Here is a 24933-nt window from a genome sequence, read left to right as displayed (position 1 = left end):
AACTGAACAAATACACATCCTAAACAACTATTAATTGAGGTTCCATCACAAGTCTGGTATCAAGACAGCCACAATCCAGATGGTGAATGATGCCCTCCAAGTAATGGATAAGGGTGACTCAAGACTCCTCTTTTGTGACTTCTCGGATGCATATGACTCCAACAACCACTGAATATGCTTCTCCCTTCTCGCTGACAGGATGGGATACTCTGGCCTGTATTGAATTGCTTTATCTACTACCTCTAAGGCAGACACCAGGCCATCCAGATGAGCACATTCAATTTTGAACAATGTCCCCAAGGCTCCATCCTCTCATCAATCCTTTTTAACCTTTATGTGGAACTCTTTTTTTTTTTTGTAGGTTCTGGAACAGATTAAAACAGAACTTTGACCAAGCTTCAGGGTGTTCTTTTGGGAGGTAGTTGGTAAGCCCATCAGGTCCTGGGGCTCTTGAGGCACTAAGTTTTTGTATATTCATTAGTATATCTTGTTCGGTAATTTGGAGCTCCCAATCTTTTTTAGCTTCTGCTAATTCGTAGCTGTTGTTAGTCTGAAAAATGCTTTATACAAAGTGCCTCTGGTACTAAACTTGAGAGAAGCGCTTTTTGGGGACCTTTCCGTTTTATTTGTATCCTCCCAATATTTTGCTACATTTCTGTTTGTCATAAGATTTAAGATTGCTTCAGCATCTTCTTGTAACATATTCTGTTTGTGCAATTTTAGCCAATTTTTATAAGATTTTTTGGTTTTATCAAATTCAAGCCACCATTCTGGCTTTCCTTCTATTTTTAGTTGTCGATGGATTTTTCGCAGCTCTCGTTTCTTTACAACTATCTTTGGATCGTACTTATGTTTATGGATAAGCTTGATCTTTGTTGGGCCGCGCACGATCTCTGAGTATTGATCAAACAATGTGGTGTATGTTCGTATGTATCCACATCTGCTTTATACGTATTTTCTAGGATGTTAGACATTTTTATAATTTTTCCTTCATTCCATCGAATTCTGTTTCTACCTGGTTCAACAGTAAATGGAGTATGCCAATGCTCTCTGGTTATTAGATCAATTCCATCTATAGTGGCTATCACCAGATTATGGTTGCTTTGCTTCATTTCCACAATGTTAAAGAAAGTGACCTGTTCAAGTATTGATTCCAACACGTAAAAGTAGTCCAAGATTGACTTATGTTTTCCGTTGCTCCATGTAAATTGCGGAGGTATGTCCCCACTTATGTTTCCATTCAAGAGGGACATCCTTCTTATGTCCATTTCTTCGACCCATAAGGTTTTTATCATGTGTGTATCTTTGGTCACAGCTGGTTTAATGGCAGTTTGATTAGCATCAACAAGGTGAAGGGAGGCCATATTTAAGTCGCCACATAATATTATATGGGGTTTAGCTTCGTCACTTTGTAGCGCGTCGATCAGAGCACATATTTGAGCAAGAAAATCTGATTTGTCTGAGGCATCATGTTGCCAATAAAGATTTATAATGGCAAATTGCTCTTTTTTGCAATTTTCTTCGGGACCAACCTCAATCATGGTGACTTGAATATACGGCGAAATGATTTTCGAGGATCTCATGATCAAATAAGATCCGCTCTTGGTTAATTTGATTAAGCCTGCTTTTGGTCGTCCTTTAGACAGTTTCACTGCCGGGTTAAAAGCAATTTCGTAACTTGTAACAACAGGGCATTCCCTCAACCATGTTTCTTGAAGACAAATTACATCCAGCTGTTTGAGTTCATTTGGAAAAGTATTAAAGAGATGAGCAAACCCTCGGGTTATCCAAGATCCAATCCTTAGGGACCATTCTGGATGCTGCTTCTGGCATTATTTGTCCAGATTAGTATTTAGCGCACCAGCAAGCCAAGACCAGGGGTCTTTCTCCGTGTGGGCACCTAGTTTCTTTGCATCCATGCTTTCCGTCTCGGTGGTCAAATCAGGTGTGAAAGTGATTTTAATTACATCACGTTCCTCTGGTCTAAGACGGATTCCGTAAAGTGTTTGGCTTTAATTCACAGCCGTTACATGATCAGAAGAGTCCGATTTCCCCTGTTGACATTGAATCTCAGATTGCCAGAAAGTCTGAACTTGAACATTAGACTTTTTTAAACAGTCATTTCCAGAACTCACACTAGGAATATAGGATCGGACCGAATCCCCATCCTGAAATTCGGACAGATCGAAGCCTAGGCAATTCAAGTCAGAGCTGTTCGACAGCAGCAGGTCTCTCACAATTCTCGAGTGCATGTGAAGTTTTACAACATTCATTAGATTCTCAGCGACAAATTCTACGGTCTTAATATCTTCGGAGGCAATTGATCTCAATTGAGGTATATGATTGAATAGTTGAAAGACGGTTCTACGATTTAAAATTAGTTCGTCTTTCCCGTTTAGGATCTGCGTCAGAATCAAACAATAATTCGTTGTCTTTATTGTTTTTTTTGGTGATTGTTGTGTTTTTTGTGTTTTTGAAACCCAACTTTGCTTTGGATATGATCTTTCTCCAGATTCATGTCTAGCAATGCTTGGGCTAGTGCCACTTATTTGTTTAATCGGAATGAGTTGTTGCTCGACTCATCGCTCTCCATTCGGACGTCGAGATTCGCTATTACAAGCCGATTGGAAAGATGGCTTTTTTTTCTCTTCTATGATATTGAACCGCTCACTTAGGGTCAAATAGATAGGCTCCATTGGCACTTCATCAATGTGGTTCGGTGGTAGGGTGTTAGTTTCTGGGAGACACTTAATTATTTCACACGCTCTGCTCATTCTCTCTCCATCTCTTCCAATAGGTTGCGCACTTTCCAATCTTTCAAAGGTTGGCTTGTCCAACTTATCACTAAAAGTTTCCAGTTGGTTCAAGACTGGCTGTATTTCAGTAGAATGGACCTGATCGTCTTCGTATGTAAATAAATTTACCAGTACAGCGATGACATCATCTCCTGTTGGATCTTCGTCAATAATCTCGATTGGGTCTGCAACAGGGACGTCAACTTCTCCAGGTGTACCAGTTGGTTCCGCCACTTCCAAGCACATGTTAGGTTTTGTGGTGTTGACAACTTCAGATTCTAATCTCGTCTGTAACAGGGCATTTAAGGTATTCACGTTCCTTAGAAATTTACAAGAGCCTCGAGTCTGGAGATTTTTTCGTTTTGTGATGTTTTTAGATTTGCGTTGTTGTTTTTGGCAAACTTGTTTAGCCTGTCTGGACTCATTTACGTCCGTTGCACATTGAGATGATTTTTGAAAAATTGGAAAGGTAGGTTGACTTTTTTCTATTGATTTTTCAAGGCAGGATTCCGCTTGGGTCTCAATCACTTTTGGCTGCAGAAGCGGCTTAGGTGGTTGAGCGGAGGTTGAAGGCAAACTTTCTTAAGCAGGGACCGTTAGCACTCTGGGGATCAGTTGGGGATTTGGCTGTTGAGTTTCATTTATTACATCTGTGATGTTAGGAGCTTTATCTGGAGTTGATACTGACATGTTTGATTGGACTTCGGAGGTAGAGACTATATTTATTCTTAGCAGAGGGTCCACAGCATCTTCTGTGTTTGAGGATAAAGCGTCACCAGATACAGCTTGCCTTTGTTTTTTAAGAGATATAGAAATGTTGCATATTTGCGAACTAACTTTTTGCATTTGGACATCTCTCTTTTGAGGTGAGGTAGGATTTGTTGTTTTATAGTTTTTCATCATTGAGACTGTTTCTTTTGCCACCTCGGCCAACAGTCGTTTATCTTCAGCATTTGTTTTTAACTGCTCTCTAATTATCTCCATAAATGATCCGCATGCCTTAGTGTCATTTTTCAAATGACTTTTTAATCCTTTGATTTCGTCTTCGCAACTTATCATCTTTGAATTTAGCAAAGCCAACAACGCATTTTGATCTCGGTATGTTTCATTCAACTGTTCATACAGTTTGATTAGAGGTGCGACTGTAATTGTCAGGGCCGAGGTTAAGTTTGGTTGAAGTTCATTGATTACTTGTTCGATCAAGTTAAAGCATTGTTACCCGTTTTTGTCGGCCACAGCTTGGTTGCTGAATCTGTACCTGTCTTGTTGGATCGTCCGTCCGTTTGCTTTCTGGTTCATGAAACTTTGAAATTCAGAGTCGGAGGAACTTGTATCCGAAGTGGATTGAGGACTTTGTCTGAGGTCTCTCTATATGGATTTTGGTAGTGAGTTTCCGGTTGGTTGTCTAGAGTCTGTACACAGACGTTTCTGTGACAGCGGGATGGTTCCATGAAAACTATAGTCCATTCGTCTGCGTTTCGATTGATGAAACAAGTTTATCTGAGACCCATGGTCGCGGTTTGATATATCAATTTGGGCTGGAAATATGATTTGTTCACTGGCCGAGGGCGTCTGCGAATCCAAGGTTTCCAGTACTAGTGACATATTTTGTTTTTGCCTGGTTTGCGCAGCTGCCATTGACTGATTCATTAGTCTTAGATCTTCAATCAGCTTGTCTGCTACAGTCAGTGAATCACAACGGTTTTTTGGAGAGTCATCAGGTTTCTGAGTTTGTGCCTCAGACAGATGCGTGCTAGTAATTGGAAGCTTTGTTGGCCACATTGGTCCTTCAGAAATATGTTGTATTTGGTCCTCAAAAACTTCCTCATTTGTTTGCACTAATATCAGTGCCGCCTCTGGGAACTGATCGTTTGATTTTTGAAGGCTTGCAAGATACTTAAGGTTGTGATATTGCGCTTCACGGTGATCCATATTTTCTGAGTCCGCTGATTTTGTTTTTACGTTGTCCAGTATGGCATTTTGTGCCAATTCACAAAGTGAACTTATTTGACCACGGGCCCTACTAACACAAATTTGTTTTGAGTCTGTGATGGTTTTACAGGTTGGTTCACTCGAACAAACGCCAGGCTCGCATGAGCAAATACTTATGTCAACATGTAAGGTTTTAGGAGTATGAAATACAGTCAAAGGCATTCTACTTATAGTACTTGTCTCATTACTTGGCACTGCCTGCGTTAATTGTCCATCTGAGTTTGCTGGTTTATCAGAGAGAACATAACATAATTTGCATTGGGTACGTATAGGTAGACCCACTCCCCCAGTTTCACTTACGTGTAGCGCACCGGGACTCACATGGAGCCGCGATCGTGATGATACCGTCTCAGATTTAGAGCGCTGCAAGGAGACGGAACGCTCATTGGTAAGTGAAGATGTCGGCCACATGTCGGGAGTGTGGTGCTTAGTGCTCCCCCAGCGAACACAGCAAACACACTCTGCTCACTCCGCCTCGGCTCCGCCGAGGGGTGAGGCTTTATGGCTCCGCCTGAAGAATTCAAAGCCAGTGAAGACAGACTCCGGTCTGGGACTTCACGGTTCGGCATGTCAGCTGTTCCAAAAAAAACACAGTACTGAGCAGCAAACACACTCTGCTCACTCCACCCAATACATTTATCGACCAATACGTGGTTGATACTCAGTTGCATGTGAGAGTAAAAAGGCTGCAGGACATCAGTCATCTCTGTCATTAACCAACCTCAATCCCATCCTAGATGTTGATTACCTACCTCAAAATGAACCCATCCAAGATCAAATTCTTCCTCATCAACCCCCCTACTAAACAACACATTGTCCAAAAATCGATCAATTATATTGCAGCTAAAAGGATTTGATCTGTAATGGTCAGACTTAGCAAAATCCAAAGGTTTCACCATTGACAGCAGCCTGTCCTTCCAGAAACACATAGCCAAGAAGACCCAAATGGCCTCCAAATCTCCACCCTTTGGAAAATCAAAACCTTCATCACGCTGCAGGACTTCTAAACTGTAGTGCAAGCCCTTGTGGCTTTGCCCATTGATGGGGGAAACACCCCTGGGAAGGTGGCTCCCACCCACTAACTTGGATCCCTTAAAAGCAGTGCACCAAGCTGCAGCATGTCTTATTATGGGTCCTATACTAACTACATTAGCTTCCTCTCCGGGCCAGGATACTATTCAAATCTTCATTTATCGTCTACAAATCAGTCACAAGTAACACACCGGTGTTCTTGGAGGTTAAGGCCCACATATCCAGTGGCACACGCTAATTGAGCAGCAAATCAACCAACTAGATCCAATAACCACTTGTCCGCATAGAGAGGACCCTCCAGGAATACTTTTCGGATCCTTCTCTTTTGATACACCCACCCCCTGGTACTCAATCCAGCTTGTGTTTGGGGTTAAGGTGCAATGCCCCAACCCTGGAAAGAGGATAAGGCTGCGTAAATGGTTTTAAGAAAGAGAGATGGTCATTTAGTGTCAGTATTTTGCCATTGTAATTGGCAGTTGTACACACGTGTTATATGTAGTTAGCCTTTGACAAACTTTAGAAAGCATCAGAGACCCTTATATGGTGAAAAAGGAGCAACAATGTGATAATGTTGCATACTATATGTAGATGTAAGAGCTGGGGCATGAGTGATAGGTTTTGTAGCTAGAAGCAGTGAACATGTAGTATTTTGGTTTAATTATGAATGTCAAGCAACTTTTGACCGTTGGTACAAGATAGTTGAAGTATCCAAAAGCGAGATAGTGTCAAGTGTTGTGTGCTGTAGTAACAAGAGCTCTGCTATTTTGGATTAGGCCTTGCAAGAAACAGTAGCTAGAGAATTATGGTGCTCACTGGAACTTTTATTTGTCCATTTAGTTTGAATGTTTGCATCCTTCCCTCAGCAAGCGAGCAGATGGCTAAGATTGATGAGAAAAGGGAGACGCGCCACACAGATAGCATGTAAATTGTGCCAGGTTGAGCATTGTACAGGAGCTTGGAAAAGAATGTTTGTTTTAGATAATTAGATTAGTGTTGCAGCTGTGGAGGATGAACTGTTTAACAACAGGGTCACTGACAAGTGTTCAAGATAGGTTTGCAGCATTAGGGCCCCCAATACAAAGCAGCAGGACCATTTGAACTTGTAACACTCACCTGACTCCCACGGAGGCGCTGGTCTAGTCTGGGTTGCTGTGGCCTCTCCGAGCGTGATGCGCAGAACTCGGAACACCGACTGAACAGGACCCTCAAATCTTGCTTGTCTGGCCCGTAGGAATATCCTTCTGCAGATGAGAAAGGGGATTAACAGTCTGCAGAATAGTGTTCTTGCTCCCCCCTTACTCCCTTCATTCTTCTCTAACTTCCTCCGAAATCCCCGGTTGAAGCTCACCTTATGGTTTGAAAGGATGAACTCTCCATCCTGCTTCTGGTGCAGGGGCGCGTGTTTGTCCAGTTACTTCACTGGTTTTCAGAATGGCGCTGACAAAATCCACTTGACTTTTCCGAGCGGAACGCCGTAAGTATGAAGATTACAAAAGTTCAAGTGTTGAGCCTCCTTTTCTGTTGCCTTCCTAACCTGTGATCTGTCCTTTATTTCAGGTGCAGAATGAAGGCGATGCGTTGAGGGATTGAATTGCCGATGGTAAACTCAGGTGAGTTAGCAATGGGGGCGACCCCTCTTAATGTCTTTATATTCCTCCAGTAATGTCTTTTGTCCTTTCCCATAGGGGCCGGGGTGCGGTACCTGCCAACGAAGCGGCGCCGACCCGAAATGAGGAATGGTCCACCAACAGAAGACCGCTAAGTGTTATGGCGGAAAATTAGGCTTTCCTCATATGTTCTTTCTGCTCACCTTTTGTCTCTTCTTCTCTCCCCTAGGCGCAGAGATGTGGCGACCGGAGCAGACAGTCACGGTGGAGCCAGAAGAACTCCCGAGGACAGGTGAGTGAAGCGCGGCGCTGCAGCGAGCAACGCGGTGCTTTTAAATGAAAGTCTTTTCTCAGGAACGCTGGCGTGAAGGTTCCGGATGCAGGTAAGAAGTTTGATAAAATTCTTGGTTTTCACCTTTCTCTTCTCTTCTTTCCTTACCGGTGTTCCAGGATCGAGGCGGGCGTGGCTGGAGACCAGATGCAGGAGCAGACACGGTGAGCGTTCAGCTGCTTGGATGCAGAACAACGCGAAGCGTGAGCTACTGTCTGGGCGTGGCTTAAATAGCCCCCAAAGTAATTCCAGGTAAGTATCCTTCCCTGGCCACGCCCGAGTGGCAAAATAGTCCCAATGAAAAAATAGTCCCTTTCAGGTATCAGGGAGGCCTGAATCTTGCAGCATGGTCTGCATCAGGTAAGTGCCCCAAACACTGACCTTTATGAGCCTGGCACCTATGGCGCCAGGACTGATGTCCAACATGAGCCTGGCGCCAACCGCGCCAGGACAGAGTCCAAAGAGCCCCTATAAGGGGCCGCTGGGCTTTTACCCGGGGGCATGATGCCTGCTCCCGGGGGTGCTGGGCCTGGCCTGGTGCTCCGGGGGTAGGCATCATGACAGAACTAAAGGTGTTTTTATTAACTAGAACAAACAAATATGAGAAATTATTTTGCAAGAGCGGTGCCCAAGAGAGATAGACTAAGGGCCTTGTTAGGGGTGCAGCATTTTCTGAGATTGGAGTCGCAAGAGGTGATGCTAAAGAGAACAGCAGCAAGATGAAGTTATTGTGATCGGTCAAAAATGTGAGGCGGACAGCTTTGTGAAGGTTTTTCAAAAGATGCAATTTTATTAACCCAAAAGGTTGGATAAACACCTCAATATCACTACCCTGATGAGGATTTCCCGGCCTAAAACGAACTAAAGGAAACACTCTAACAAAATGCTTCTGTGCCTCACACATATACATACAGTAACTCAACAAGGTAATGCAAGGCATTTCAAATGCAACAAAAATATAACAGTGAAGTTCACAATATGATAACAGTCAACCATATGATCTGGGAGGATTTCCCTTCCCCAGATTCAAACAAGATTCTGATCCACAGTTCCAAAAGAACTAAGGAAATCCTGTTCTCTAACAAAAGTTCCAGCACAGTTCTTTGTCACTCGAATTTGATAACACACAGTTCCAGTACTTCGGGATTTGTTCAACAAAAAGTTATTTTCGCTTACGCTTGTAATGATTAGACTCAAAACAATCATCTTTGCATAAACCAAGAATATTTAATTAGCTCATCAACATTAATATTAATATAACTTGCCTTTGTCAGGATAATTCTCCAACTACTATTTAGTTCCAAAGATATAGAACACAGCTTTATATACAGTTCTTGCTTCAGCAATGGAAGTTTGCCAAAATGATTTGTCAACACCACTTCACAGCACTTCATCAACTTCCACCTGGTTTACTTCCATGCCAGGCCTACTATGTCAATCACACCTGGTTACTCCCACTCTGTGGTTAAGGTCATTTTACCACACATTTATAGTGCTTCTTAATTTGCAAGCAAGATTCACATTGGTGTTCTTTAGTATACTTTTGTGATTTCCAAAACATCTGCAAGTTATGCTCATCTCCCTCTGAACAGCCTGTACCAGAAGGGTGGACTTCTTGCCACTTTTGTTTCCCCACTTCTTTGTTAACCAAACACTGACAATGATATGATTTTATTCTGCTTCTTCCTTGACTTTGGTAATGTGAGCCTATATCAGCTTATTCAATTCTTCATACATGGGTAATACAATGAACAACCTTTGGGACTTCCATTTGCCCCCTTCTGACTTCACAATGTTTGTTGGTTTTAAATCGCCTTAGTTGTATTTTTATTTTGGCTTGGGTAATGATTGGTTGCATTAAGTTCTAGAAGTATTGTCCTGTCTAGTTGCTAAAGTCAGAGTCATTTGATCCTATATGTAAAAAAATTATATGTTTTCCGCCGGTGTGGAATTCAGAATTTCCTTCAGTCTAATGTTCATTCATACGCGCTTGCTTTTGAAAAACACTGGCATTGAGCATGTGCGTGGTCACAGAGTGCTCCAATGTTACAATCACTTGTTGCACTCACCAGATAAGGCTTGCTTGTCTCGTTCCCTCACTGCTGACACGTCTTTCTCTTCAGCGGCTTCTCGTGACCTAGCAATCTGTTGATTTTAGTCTGCCGCCACTTGCCACTCACTCGTTTTTTGGGTATGCCCTGCACTCGGAATGCCTGAACAATTCGGCAATTTTGCAAATCTCACAAAATGTGGATTTTTCAACAACACCGGACCTCATGAAATGTCCTGATACCTACAATCCAGTCCTGCATGTGTAGTGAACATCTGTTTACTTCATGGAATTTGTAGTTCAGCTTTTCTCATAGGTCTGGGTCTACCAATGATCAAAGGTAAAGTTATATTGGCTGTAAAGCAAATACCGGTCAACAGATAGCTACTGTCCTACTACTACTTCCTTACTCTATTTAGTGGGTGCAAAGAAAAGGTAGGTATTTCCTCACAAATTGAGCCTCATTCCGAGTTGGCCGGTACACAGTGTAAGGATTGCATGGAATCAAGAATAGATAGACACAAGTGATCACAGTTCAAGGGTGTTTATTAAACTGTACAGGTATGGTGGAAAAACACCTAATCTCTGCTTAGTGGCAGCTTGTCCATAATAGGTGAGGTGGCGCGACCCAACAGCACCCTTGCTCATTATTTAGGAGCCAGCCAAGTGTAAACTCTGAGCGCTCCCTCAGCTAGTTTTTTGCAGCTGAGGGAGTTCTCCTGGTCTGGCTTACCTGTCAAAAGGAAACCCAGCAATGCAGAGCGTTTTACTTTCCCAGACTTGCATAGCACATTGGAAATGCTTGCTGGAAAACTTCATGTTTGTATATGTAAGGGGGCGCTCCTGCTCCTCCCTGCACATATAAATGCAGCGGCCAGAACCGGGTGCTTCGTCAGCAATGCTCCGGCTCCTGCGTGCATGTTCAGGAACCAGGAAGCTCTTGTTTCCGGATCCCTCTTCATGATACTCAGGAGCTGGAGCGATTGCAGGAAACTTCAGGACTGGGTCAGAAGGTATGTTTATGTTAAATACGTGTATGGATGCATGTATGCTTGTATTATGAGATAATGTATAATGAAGGGTGTGCATGTGAATGAGTGAGTGCATGCTGCCTGTTAATGTTGTGTGAATGTGTGTGGATTTATGCTAGGCCGGGGAGCTGATATTAGTGATTGGGTGGGAGGAGGGCGGCACACAGAGGAAATTTTCAAAATGCCTCAGTTGCACAGCCCACCTCCCTACTGGCCAGGCCAAAATCAGCTCCCCCTGTGAAGCGCTGGGGGGCCTAGGGGACAAGGATGGTTGTTTTTTACTGAGCATCTATAATAGATGTCTGGTGAAAAATACCATGAGTGCCCACTAACCCCCCCCCGTGCCTCGCCAATACATATAATCACATTGATAGTGTGCATGTGTGAGGTGCTGGGGGGCCTAGGGGACAAGCATGGTATTTTTATACTGGACATCAATTTGAGAGGTCCAATAAAAAATACCATGCGTGCCCCCTAGGCCACCCAAAACCTCATATATACACATAGTGACATTGATTGTGTGCATGTGTGAGGGACAAGAGGGTCCAGCCGACAGGCATGGTATTTTTTTTTACAGGGCATCTATGATAGATGCCTTTTAAATAATACCATATTAGATAACTCCAGGGATCCTGTAACAACTATGAGGACCAGGACAAACAATTATGAAAAAACACAAATGTCTTCATTGAGAGAGAATAGCAATTTACACAGTCATAGTAAAACACCATTGTTTTTGACAGGACGATTAGTCATCTTAAATTGAATTAACAAATGATCATGCTATACCTGAACATAGTGGTATTTATTCATACATTTAACACTCTGAATGATTTATAAAAATAAAAAAATGAAAAGATACAAGAGGACATACATCACATTAGGGAAGAATGCATCCTGCATGTAGTCAACAACAGTACAAAAGTGCTCAGCATTAACCTCTTAAATGCCACCGACAAGCCGGCTCGTCGGTAAAAACCGCTCCAGGTTGCCACCGACGAGCCTGCTCGTCGGTGGCACTTAAGGGGTTAATGACGGGGGAAATGTTGGGCGGGTTTTGCGGTGGGTACCGCGATTTAAAAAAAAAACCTGTGGCACTGGGGGGGTCAACAATGGCACTTAAAGGGTTAAAGTGCTTATGTGTGAAAAGTAATGTATGTAAAGTGTCAAGCGCACTCTAAAAACAACAGTAGTGCATGTAATATACAGTGGACACGGTTGACAGCTGTACCACTGGTAAAGGCCACAATTTATGGTTGGTAGACTGTTAGTGTTTTAAAATATTCAGTGCACATGGGTGAAGGTTGTCACCACTGTCCATAACTGAAGGCCATGACTAGTACCCATTCATGTGTTAAAATATATTTGGCCATGCACACTGACCATGGCTGAAGGCCATGCTTAAGGCCAGGCTTCAGGCCAGTTATTGTTGTAATGTAATTAGTGTTGTCACCAGTGATGGCATCAGTGATGTGATTTGTGATGTCATCAGTGTTCTCATACAACATGTAATTATTGATGTCATCAGTAATGTGATCTGTGATGTCATCATTGTTGTCATAGGCTGCACTACAGGGGTGTGAAGTTAAATTGCCTTTAGCTGAATTTCAGGGGTCTTGTTGCATTAAGTTCTCACCTTAACATCCCTGCAACTAATGTTTTTTCCGTGAATACATATATATTACATGGCCACGCTAGTGGCCATGTAGTTATGGTTAAGTTGGTGTTTCCATAGGAAGAGCACTTTTTGGGCGGCTTATAAATTCGCTCTCCCTGGACGAATCCTCACCAAACTTTGCAAAAAAAGTATTTGGGTCACTCTGAAATTTTCTGCAAAGTTTTTTTCCCATAGACATAATGGGAAAAAACTTTGCTCACGTCTACAGCCCAAACGGCTGGACGGATTTACACCAAATTTGTGGCAGGAGTGGCGGCTTGGTCCCAAAAGCGTGCTTTGCTTTATTTGGTGTAAATCCGTCCAGTAGTTTTTTAAAAAAATGACAAAAATGTAAGTGAATAAAATTAGTGATATCTGTGTTCGCTTCGCAGACACACTTCCCTGTTCGCTCCGCGGACAGGACGGTGTTTGGGCAAGCAGCTTGCGTGATGTCCGCGGACATCTGACATACTCTCTCATTGGATGCGGTGAAAGCGTGCAGTGCGTCTGGCTTCAGAGACGCCCGCAATCTTTGTTCCTAGCCGCCTGCACAGTAAGTCTTGTGTCTGTCTCCTGTTCCTCCCACCCCCGCTCATATCCCGTGTGTCCTTCTTGTCCCCCAACCCCTACTCATGCTCCGTGTCTCCCCTGTTCCTCCAGCCCCCTGCTCACGCCATCGGCACATAGTGGCCAGCGGAGGGCCGAGGAGCGGGATCTGCCGCCTGCACATGAACGCTGTGTGTCTCTCTCCCTCCCCCCACCCCCTGCTCATGCCCCGTGTATCTCTCTCCCTCCCCCCACCCCCCGCTCATGCCCCATGTGTCTCTCTCCCCTTCCCCCACCCCCCCGATCATGCCCCGTGTGTCTCTCTCCCTCCCCCCACCCCCGCTCATGCCCCGTGTGTCTCTCTCCCTCCCCCCACCCCCCTCATGCCCCGTGTGTCTCTCTCCCCCCCACCCCCCGCTCATGCCCCGTGTGTCTCTCGCCCCTTCAGACACAAGTGATCACAGTTCAAGGGTGTTTATTAAACTGTACAGGTATGGTGGAAAAACACCTAATCTCTGCTTAGTGGCAGCTTGTCCATAATAGGTGAGGTGGCGCGACCCAACAGCACCCTTGCTCATTATTTAGGAGCCAGCCAAGTGTAAACTCTGAGCGCTCCCTCAGCTAGTTTTTTGCAGCTGAGGGAGTTCTCCTGGTCTGGCTTACCTGTCAAAAGGAAACCCAGCAATGCAGAGCGTTTTACTTTCCCAGACTTGCATAGCACATTGGAAATGCTTGCTGGAAAACTTCATGTTTGTATATGTAAGGGGGCGCTCCTGCTCCTCCCTGCACATATAAATGCAGCGGCCAGAACCGGGTGCTTCGTCAGCAATGCTCCGGCTCCTGCGTGCATGTTCAGGAACCAGGAAGCTCTTGTTTCCGGATCCCTCTTCATGATACTCAGGAGCTGGAGCGATTGCAGGAAACTTCAGGACTGGGTCAGAAGGTATGTTTATGTTAAATACGTGTATGGATGCATGTATGCTTGTATTATGAGATAATGTATAATGAAGGGTGTGCATGTGAATGAGTGAGTGCATGCTGCCTGTTAATGTTGTGTGAATGTGTGTGGATTTATGCTAGGCCGGGGAGCTGATATTAGTGATTGGGTGGGAGGAGGGCGGCACACAGAGGAAATTTTCAAAATGCCTCAGTTGCACAGCCCACCTCCCTACTGGCCAGGCCAAAATCAGCTCCCCCTGTGAAGCGCTGGGGGGCCTAGGGGACAAGGATGGTTGTTTTTTACTGAGCATCTATAATAGATGTCTGGTGAAAAATACCATGAGTGCCCACTAACCCCCCCCCGTGCCTCGCCAATACATATAATCACATTGATAGTGTGCATGTGTGAGGTGCTGGGGGGCCTAGGGGACAAGCATGGTATTTTTATACTGGACATCAATTTGAGAGGTCCAATAAAAAATACCATGCGTGCCCCCTAGGCCACCCAAAACCTCATATATACACATAGTGACATTGATTGTGTGCATGTGTGAGGGACAAGAGGGTCCAGCCGACAGGCATGGTATTTTTTTTTACAGGGCATCTATGATAGATGCCTTTTAAATAATACCATATTAGATAACTCCAGGGATCCTGTAACAACTATGAGGACCAGGACAAACAATTATGAAAAAACACAAATGTCTTCATTGAGAGAGAATAGCAATTTACACAGTCATAGTAAAACACCATTGTTTTTGACAGGACGATTAGTCATCTTAAATTGAATTAACAAATGATCATGCTATACCTGAACATAGTGGTATTTATTCATACATTTAACACTCTGAATGATTTATAAAAATAAAAAAATGAAAAGATACAAGAGGACATACATCACATTAGGGAAGAATGCATCCTGCATGTAGTCAACAACAGTACAAAAGTGCTCAGCATTAACCTCTTAAATGCCACCGACAAGCCGGCTCGTCGGTAAAAACCGCTCCAGGTTGCCACCGACGAGCCTGCTCGTCGGTGGCACTTAAGGGGTTAATGACGGGGGAAATGTTGGGCGGGTTTTGCGGTGGGTACCGCGATTTAAAAAAAAAACCTGTGGCACTGGGGGGGTCAACAATGGCACTTAAAGGGTTAAAGTGCTTATGTGTGAAAAGTAATGTATGTAAAGTGTCAAGCGCACTCTAAAAACAACAGTAGTGCATGTAATATACAGTGGACACGGTTGACAGCTGTACCACTGGTAAAGGCCACAATTTATGGTTGGTAGACTGTTAGTGTTTTAAAATATTCAGTGCACATGGGTGAAGGTTGTCACCACTGTCCATAACTGAAGGCCATGACTAGTACCCATTCATGTGTTAAAATATATTTGGCCATGCACACTGACCATGGCTGAAGGCCATGCTTAAGGCCAGGCTTCAGGCCAGTTATTGTTGTAATGTAATTAGTGTTGTCACCAGTGATGGCATCAGTGATGTGATTTGTGATGTCATCAGTGTTCTCATACAACATGTAATTATTGATGTCATCAGTAATGTGATCTGTGATGTCATCATTGTTGTCATAGGCTGCACTACAGGGGTGTGAAGTTAAATTGCCTTTAGCTGAATTTCAGGGGTCTTGTTGCATTAAGTTCTCACCTTAACATCCCTGCAACTAATGTTTTTTCCGTGAATACATATATATTACATGGCCACGCTAGTGGCCATGTAGTTATGGTTAAGTTGGTGTTTCCATAGGAAGAGCACTTTTTGGGCGGCTTATAAATTCGCTCTCCCTGGACGAATCCTCACCAAACTTTGCAAAAAAAGTATTTGGGTCACTCTGAAATTTTCTGCAAAGTTTTTTTCCCATAGACATAATGGGAAAAAACTTTGCTCACGTCTACAGCCCAAACGGCTGGACGGATTTACACCAAATTTGTGGCAGGAGTGGCGGCTTGGTCCCAAAAGCGTGCTTTGCTTTATTTGGTGTAAATCCGTCCAGTAGTTTTTTAAAAAAATGACAAAAATGTAAGTGAATAAAATTAGTGATATCTGTGTTCGCTTCGCAGACACACTTCCCTGTTCGCTCCGCGGACAGGACGGTGTTTGGGCAAGCAGCTTGCGTGATGTCCGCGGACATCTGACATACTCTCTCATTGGATGCGGTGAAAGCGTGCAGTGCGTCTGGCTTCAGAGACGCCCGCAATCTTTGTTCCTAGCCGCCTGCACAGTAAGTCTTGTGTCTGTCTCCTGTTCCTCCCACCCCCGCTCATATCCCGTGTGTCCTTCTTGTCCCCCCAACCCCTACTCATGCTCCGTGTCTCCCCTGTTCCTCCAGCCCCCTGCTCACGCCATCGGCACATAGTGGCCAGCGGAGGGCCGAGGAGCGGGATCTGCCGCCTGCACATGAACGCTGTGTGTCTCTCTCCCTCCCCCCACCCCCTGCTCATGCCCCGTGTATCTCTCTCCCTCCCCCCACCCCCCGCTCATGCCCCATGTGTCTCTCTCCCCTTCCCCCACCCCCCCGATCATGCCCCGTGTGTCTCTCTCCCTCCCCCCACCCCCGCTCATGCCCCGTGTGTCTCTCTCCCTCCCCCCACCCCCCTCATGCCCCGTGTGTCTCTCTCCCCCCCACCCCCGCTCATGCCCCGTGTGTCTCTCGCCCCTTCACCCTACCCCCCGCTCATGCCCCATGTGTCTCTCTCCTTCCCCCACACCCCCGCTCATGCCCCGTGTGTCTCTCCCCCTCCCGCCCACCCCCCGCTCATGCCCCGTGTCTCTCTCCCCTTCCCCCCACCCCCCGCTCATGCCCCATGTGTCTCTCTCCCCCTCCACCCCCGCTCATGCCCCGTGTGGCTCTCTCCCTACCCCCACCCCCGCTCATACCCTGTGTGTTTCCCTCCCCTCCACCCCCGTTCATGCCCCGTGTCTCTCTTCCCTTCCCCCCACCCCCCGCTCAGGCCCCGTGTGTCTCTCTCCCTCCCCCCACCTCCGCTCATGCCCCGTGTGTCTCTCCCCCACCCCCAGCTCATGCCCCATGTGTCTCTCTCCCCCCACCCCCGCTCATGCCCCGTGTGGCTCTCTCCCTAACCCCACCCCCGCTCATGCCCTATGTGTCTCCCTCCCCTCCACCCCCGTTCATGCCCCGTGTCTCTCTTCCTTTCCCCCATCCCCCGCTCAGGCCCCGTGTGTCTCTCTCCCTCCCCCCCACCTCCGCTCATGCCCCGTGTGTCTCTCCCCCACCCCCAGCTCATGCCCCATGTGTCTCTCTCCCCTTCCCCCACCCCCCGCTCATGTCCCATGTATCTCTCTCCCTCCCTCCCACCCCCGCTCATGTCCCGTGTGTCTCTCCCCCTCCCGCCCACTCCCCGCTCATGCCCCGTGTGTCTCTCCCCCTCCCGCCCACCCCCTGCTCATGCCCCGTGTGTCTCTCTCCCTCCCCCCCACCCCCGCTCATGCCCTGTGTGTCTCTCTACCTCCCCCCCACGCCCGCTCATGCCCCGAGTTCTCAAATGCAGATTCTCAGGTTCAGTAAGGGCATAAATCCTGCTACAAGGGGGTTGTGCACCGGGCACCAGATCGATTTGGCAATCGTACGATCTGTGGGGAGGTAATATGTTGGCCTGTTCCTTTTGGAAGACGTCCTGAAAGTCTTGGTATTCCGGAGGTAGTTGCATGGAGACAGAGGTTACAGACGCTAGACTAATCTTCAGATTTTCTGGGTAGCAGGTTTGTGCACAATCCGGGAAGGTTATTCTCTTCGCTCGCCAATCAATTCGAGGATTATGTGTCTCTAACCAAGGGATTCCGAGAATAACCTGAAACTGTGGAGCCTTGATTACATCAAACACAACTGCCTCCCGATGGCCGTCCGGACCTATAAGTGTCACCTCAGCAGTGGAATGTGTTACCGGTCCAGAGGCAATTTCGGTTCCATCGACTGTGGTGATGACATCTTTGCTGGTTTTAGGACGCAGAGGCAGGTTAATCCTAGAGACCAATTCACGATCCACATAATTTCCTATAGCCCCACTATCGATGTATGCCTTTATTGCATGCAACCGCTTAGGCTGTTCCGGATCTACGAGGACCATTGGCACAATGAAATGCGAGGTCTAAGAGTTAGTTTTCAAGCTCGGCAAGCAGACCCCTACGCTTGTCGGGCGTGGTCGTTTCCCGAAACAGAGTCTTCATGGTTTTTATCAGCGGCTCCTACCACCTTCTTGGGCGGGTTTGCCGGGCAATCTCGTAGAAAGTGTCCAGAGGACCCACAATAAAGACATAATTGCATCTGCTGTCTTCTTTCACGTTCTTTTTGAGTTAAAGGTCCTTTAACCCCTCCAATTTGCATAGGCTCAGAGACATCAGCACCCTTGGGGTTAGCGTGGGTCTTGACAACACGCGGGTCTCAAACTTGGACCAAATGCTTTTCTGTTTTGAAATCTGTGATCCAATTGGACCACTAAGTCTATATATTCTGTGCATTCTTGGGGCGGATTTACAACTTGGGCCAGGACATCTTTGAGTTCTCCGCGTAGACCTCGATATAATAACGTGATTCTTTTACCCTCTGGCCACCCAGTTTCCACAATTAGTCTATTAAAGGTTGCAATGTAGGATAGGAGGTCCTGATTGCCCTGTCGCAGGGATAGGAGTTCGTCATCCAGAGCCTGCCCCTGAGAGTGTCGAGCAAATAACCTTTCCATGCTTGCTTGAAATCCTTGAAAATCATGGAGAATCGGGTCATCTTGAGTAACCAATGGAACTGACCAATCGGCAGCACAGCCGCTGAGATATGACAATACAAAGGCTACCTTGGTCTGGTCATTAGGGACCTAATGACCAGACCATTAGGTCTGCTCATGCCCCATGTGTCACTCTCCCCTTCCCCCACCCCCCGATCATGCCCCGTGTGTCTCTCGACCTCCCCCCCACCCCCGCTCATGCCCCGTGTGTCTCTCTCCCTCCCGCCACCCCCCTCTGTCCGCGGACATCTGACGTACTCTCTCATTGGATGCGGTGAAAGTGTGCAATGTGTCTGGCTTCAGAGACGCCCGCCATCTTTGTTCCTAGCCGACTGCACAGTAAGTCTTGTGTCTGTCTCCTGTTCCTCCCACCCCTGCTCATGTCCCGTGTGTCCTTCTTGTCCCCCCCACCCCCACTCATGCTCCGTGTCTCCCCTGTTCCTCCAGCCCCCCGCTCACGCCATCGGCACATGGTGGCCAGCAGAGGGCCGAGGAGCGGGATCTGCCACCTGCACATGAACGCTGTGTGTCTCTCTCCCTCTTCCCCACCCCCTGCTCATGCCCCGTGTGTCTCTCTCCCTCCCCCCACCCCCCACTCATGCCCCATGTGTCTCTCTCCCCTTCCCCAACCCCCCGATCATGCCCCGTGTGTCTCTCTCCCTCCCCCCCACCCCCGCTCATGCCCCGTGTGTCTCTCTCCCTCCCCCCGCACCCCTCATGCCCCGTGTGTCTATCTCCCTCCCCCCACCCCCTGCTCATGCCCCGTGTGTCTCTCGCCCCTTCCCCCTACCCCCCGCTCATGCCCCATGTGTCTCTCGACCTCCCCCCAACCCTGCTCATGCTCCGTGTGTCTCTCTTCCTCCCCCCCACCCCCGCTCATGCCCGTGTGTCTCTCCCCCTCCCGCCCACCCCCCGCTCATGCCCCGTGTCTCTCTCCCCTTCCCCACACCCCCTGCTCATGCCCCGTGTGTCTCTCTCCCCCCCACCCCCGCTCATGCCCCGTGTGGCTCTCTCCCTACCCCCACCCCCGCTCATGCCCTGTGTGTCTCTCTCCCTCCCCTCCACCCCCGTTCATGCCCCGTGTCTCTCTCCCCTTCCCCCCACCCCCCGCTCAGGCCCTGTGTGTCCCCTCCCCACCCCCGTTCATGCCCTGTGTGTCTCTCCCCCACCCCCAGCTCATGCCCCGTATGTCTCTCTCCCCTTCCCCCACCCCCCGCTCATGCCCTGTGTATCTCTCTCCCTCCCCCCACCCCCGCTCTTGCCCCGTGTGTCTCTCCCCCTCCCGCCTACTCCCCGCTCATGCCCCGTGTGTCTCTCCCCCTCCCGCCCACCCCCCGCTCATGCCCCGTGTGTCTCTCTCCCTCCCCCTCACCCCGCTCATGCCCCAAGTGTCTCTCTCCCTCCCCTCCACCCCCGTTCATGCCCCGTGTGTCTCTCCCCCTCCCGCCCACTCCCCGCTCATGCCCCGTGTGTCTCTCCCCCTTCCCCCCACCCCGATCATGCCTTGTGTGTCTCTCGACCTCCCCCCACCTCCGCTCATGCCCCGTGTGTCTCTCCCCCTCCCGCCCACCCCCGCTCTTGCCCCGTGTGTCTTTCCCCCTCCCGCCCACCACGGCTCATGCCCCGTGTGTCTTTCCCTCTCCCCCCACCCCCGCTCATGCCCCGTGTGTCTCTCTGTCTCCGCCCCACCCCCGCTCCTGCCCCATGTCTCTCCCCTTCCCCCACCCCCCGCTCATGCCCTGTGTGTCTCTCTCCCTCCCCTCCACCCCCGTTCATGCCCCGTGTGTCTCTCCCCCTCCCGCCCACTCCCCGCTCATGCCCCGTGTGTCTCTCCCCCTTCCCCCCACCCCTGATCATGCCTTGTGTGTCTCTCGACCTCTCCCCCACCCCCGCTCAAGCCCCGTGTGTCTCTCCCCCTCCCGCCCACCCCCGCTCTTGCCCCGTGTGTCTTTCCCCCTCCCGCCCACCACGGCTCATGCCCCGTGTGTCTTTCCCTCTCCCCCCACCCCGCTCATGCCCCGTGTGTCTCTCTCCCTCCCCGCCACCCCCGCTCCTGCCTCGTGTCTCTCCCCTTCCCCCACCCCCCGCTCATGCCTTGTGTGTCTCTTTCCCTCCCCCCCGCCCCCAATCATGCCCCGTGTGTCTCTCTCTACCTCCCCCCAACCCCGCTCCTGCCCCGTGTGTCTCTCCCCCTCCTGGCCACCCCCCGCTCAAGCCGCGTGTGTCTCTCCCCCTCCCGCCCACCCCCCGCTCATGCCCTGTGTGTCTCTCCCCCTTCCGCCCAACCACCGCTCATGCCCCGTGTGTCTCTCCCCCGACCGCCGACCCCCCGCTCATGCCCCGTGTGTCTCTCTCCATCCTCCCCACCCCCCGCTCATGCCCCGTGTGTCTCTCTCCCTCCCCCCACCCCTGCTCATGCCCCGTGTGTCTCTCCCCCTCCCGCCCACCCCCTGCTTATGCCCCATGTGTCTCTCCCACTCACAACCACCCCCCTGATCATGCCCCTTGTGTCTCTCCCACTCTCGTCCACCACCCGCTCATGCCCCGTGTGTCTCTCTCCCTCCCCCCATCCCCTGCTCAAGCCCCATGTGTCTCTCCCCCTCCTGGCCACCCCCCGCTCAAGCCGCGTGTGTCTCTCCCCCTCCCGCCCACCCCCCGCTCATGCCCTGTGTGTCTCTCCCCCTTCCGCCCATCCACCGCTCATGCCCCGTGTGTCTCTCCCCCGACCGCCCACCCCCCGCTCATGCCCCGTGTGTCTCTCTCCATCCTCCCCACCCCCCGCTCATGCCCCGTGTGTCTCTCTCCCTCCCCCCACCCCTGCTCATGCCCCGTGTGTCTCTCCCCCTCCCGCCCACCCCCTGCTTATGCCCCGTGTGTCTCTCCCACTCACAACCACCCCCCTGATCATGCCCCTTGTGTCTCTCCCACTCTCGTCCACCACCCGCTCATGCCCCGTGTGTCTCTCTCCCTCCCCCATCCCCTGCTCAAGCCCCATGTGTCTCTCTCCCTCCCCCACCCCCGCTCATGTCCCGTGTGTCTCTCTCCCCTTCCCCACCCCCCGCTCATGCTCCGTGTCTGTCTCCTGTTCTCCCCACCCCCCGCTCAGGCCCCGTATCTGTCTCCTGTTCCCCTCATGTGCCTTGTCTGTCTCCTGTTGCCCCCCACATCACCCGCTCATGCCCTGTGTCTGTCTCCTGTCCCCCCGCTCATGCCCCGTGTCTGTGTCCTGTTCCCCCCACCCCCCGCTCATGCCCCGTGTCTATCTCCTGTTGCCCCCCACACCCTGCTCATGCCCCGTGTCTGTTTCCTGTTCCGGTGATTGGGCAAGCAGCTTGCGTGATGTCCGCGGACATCTGACGTGCTCTCTCATTGGATGCGGTGAAAGCGTGCAGTGCGTCTGGCTTCAGAGACGCCCGCCATCTTTGTTCCTAGCAGCCTGCACAGTAAGTCTTGTGTCTGTCTCCTGTTCCTCCCACCCCCGCTCATGTCCTGTGTGTCCTTCTTGTCCGCCTCACCCCCCACTCATGCTCCGTGTCTCCCCTGTTCCTTCAGCCCCCCGTTCACGCCATTGGCACATGGTGGCCAGCGGAGGGCCGAGGAGCGGGATCTGCCGCCTGCACATGAACGCTGTGTGTCTCTCTCCCTCCCCCATCCTCTGCTCATGCCCCGTGTGTCTCTCTCCCTCCCCCCACACCCCGCTCATGCCCCATGTGTCTCTCTCCCCTTCCCCCACCCCCCGATCATGCCCCGTGTGTCTCTCTCCCTCCCCCCCACCCCCGCTCATGCCCCATGTGTCTCTCTCCCTCCCCCCACCCCCGCTCATGCCCCATGTGTCTCTCTCCCTTCCCCCACCCCCCTCATGCCCCATGTGTCTCTCCCCCTCCCCCCACCACCCGCTCATGCCCCATGTGTCTCTTTCCCCTTCCCCCCACCCCCTGCTCATGCCCCATGTGTCTCTCTTCCTCCCCCCCACCCCCGCTCATGCCCCGTGTGTCTCTCTCCCTCCCCCCCACCCCTGCTCATGCCCCGTGTGTCTCTCCCCCTCCCGCCTACCCCCCGCTCTTGCCCCGTGTGACTTTCCCCTTCCCGCCCAGCACGTCTCATGCCCCGTGTGTCTTTCCCCCTTCCCCCACCCCCGCTCATGCCCCGTGTGTCTCTCTCCCTCCCCCCCACCCCCGCTCATGCCCCGTGTGTCTCTCCCCCTCCCCCCACCCGCGCTCATGCCCCGTGTGTGTCTCCCCCTCCCGCCTTCCCCCCCGCTCTTGCCCCGTGTGACTTTCCCCCTCCCGCCCACCACGGCTCATGCCCCATGTGTCTTTCCCTCTCCCCCCACCCCCGCTCATGCCCCGTGTGTCTCTCTCCCTCCCCCCCACCCCCACTCATGCCCCGTGTGTCTCTCCCCCTCCCGCCCACCCCCCGCTCATGCCCCGTGTGTCTCTCTACCTCCCCCCACCCCCGCTCATGCCCCGTGTGTCTCTCCCCCTCCCGTCCACCCCCCGCTCTTGCCCCGTGTGACTTTCCCCCTCCCGCCCACCACGGCTCATACCCCGTGTGTCTTTACCACTCCCCCCACCCCCGCTCATGCCCCGTGTGTCTCTCTCCCTCTGCCCCACCCCCGCTCATGCCCGGTGTCTCTCCGATTCCCCCACCACCCGCTCATGCCTTGTGTGTCTCTCTCCCTCCCCCCCACCCCCGCTCATGACCCGTGTATCTCTCTCCATCCTCCCCACCCCTGCTCATGCCCCGTGTGTCTCTCTCCCTCTCCCCACACCCCGCTCATGCTCCGTGTGTCTCTCTCCCCTTCCCCCCACCCCCGCTCATGCCCCGTGTGTCTCTCTCCCTCCTCCCAACCCGCTCATGCCCCGTGTGTCTATCCCCCTCCCCCCCAACCCCTGCTCATGCCCCATGTGTCTCTCCCACTCCCACCTACCCCCGATCATGCCCCGTGTGTCTCTCCCCCTCCCGTCCACCCCCCGCTCATGCCCCGTGTGTCTCTCTCCCTCCCCCCACCCCCTGCTCAAGCCCCGTGTGTCTCTCTCCCTCTCCCACCCCTGCTCTTGCCCCGTGTGTCTCTCTCCCCTTCCCCACCCCCGCTCATGCCCCGTGTCTGTCTCCTGTTCTCCCCACCCCCTGCTCATGCCCCGTATCTGTCTCCTGTTCCCCTCATGTGCCGTGTCTGTCTCCTGTTGCCCACCACGCCCCCGCTCATGCCCCATGTCTGTCTCCTGTCCCCCCCAGCTCATGCCCCGTGTCTGTGTCGTGTTCCCCCCACCCCCCGCTCATGCCCCGTGTCTATCTCCTGTTGCCCCCCACCCCCCACTCATGCCCCGTGTCTGTCTCCTGTTCCCCCCACCCGCTCATGCCCCGTGTCTGTCTCCTGTTCCCCCCACACCCTGCTCATGCCCCATGTCTGTCTCCCCCCCTTTCATGCCCCGTGTCTGTCTCCTGTTCTCCCCACACCCCGCTCATGCCCCATGTCTGTCTCCTGTTCCTCCCACCCCCGTTCATGCCCCGTGTCTGTCTCCTGTTGCCCCCCACCCCCCTCGCTCATGCCCCGTGTCTGTGCTCCCCACCACCCGCTCATGCCCCGTGTCTGTTGTTACCCCCACCCCCCGCTCATGCCCCGTGTCTGTCTCCTGTTCCCCCCACCCCTCGCTCATGCCCCGTGTCTGTCTCCTGTTCTCCCCACCACCCGCTCATGCCCCGTGTCTGTGTCCTGTTCCCCCCACACCCTGCTCATGCCCCGTGTCTGTGTCCTGTTCCCTCCACTCCCCGCTCATGCCCCGTGTCTATCTCCTGTTACCCCCCACCCCCCCGCTCATGCCCCATGTCTGTCTCCTGTTCCCCCACCCGCTCATGCCCGGTGTCTGTCTCCTGTTCCCCCCACCCGCTCATGCCCTGTGTCTCTCTCTTGCTGCCCCCCACCCCCCCGGTCATGCCCTGTGTCTGTCTCCTGTTCCTCCCACCCCCGATCCTGCCCCATGTCTGTCTCCTGTTGCCCCCCACTTCCCCCGCTCATGCCCCGTGTCTGTTCTCCCCACCCCCCGCTCATGCCCCGTGTCTGTTGGTCCCCCACCCCGCTCATGCCCCGTGTCTGTCTCCTGTTCCCCCACCCCTCGCTCATGCCCCGTGTCTGTCTCCTGTTCCCCCAACCCCCGCTCATGCCCCGTGTCTCTCCTGTTGCCCCCCACTCCCCGCTCATGCCC

This window comes from Ambystoma mexicanum, chromosome 9, assembly GCF_040938575.1.
Source record: "Ambystoma mexicanum isolate Mex_15411 chromosome 9, UKY_AmexF1_1, whole genome shotgun sequence".
Taxonomy (NCBI): domain Eukaryota; kingdom Metazoa; phylum Chordata; class Amphibia; order Caudata; family Ambystomatidae; genus Ambystoma; species Ambystoma mexicanum.
Note: the sequence above shows the minus strand (reverse complement) of the source record.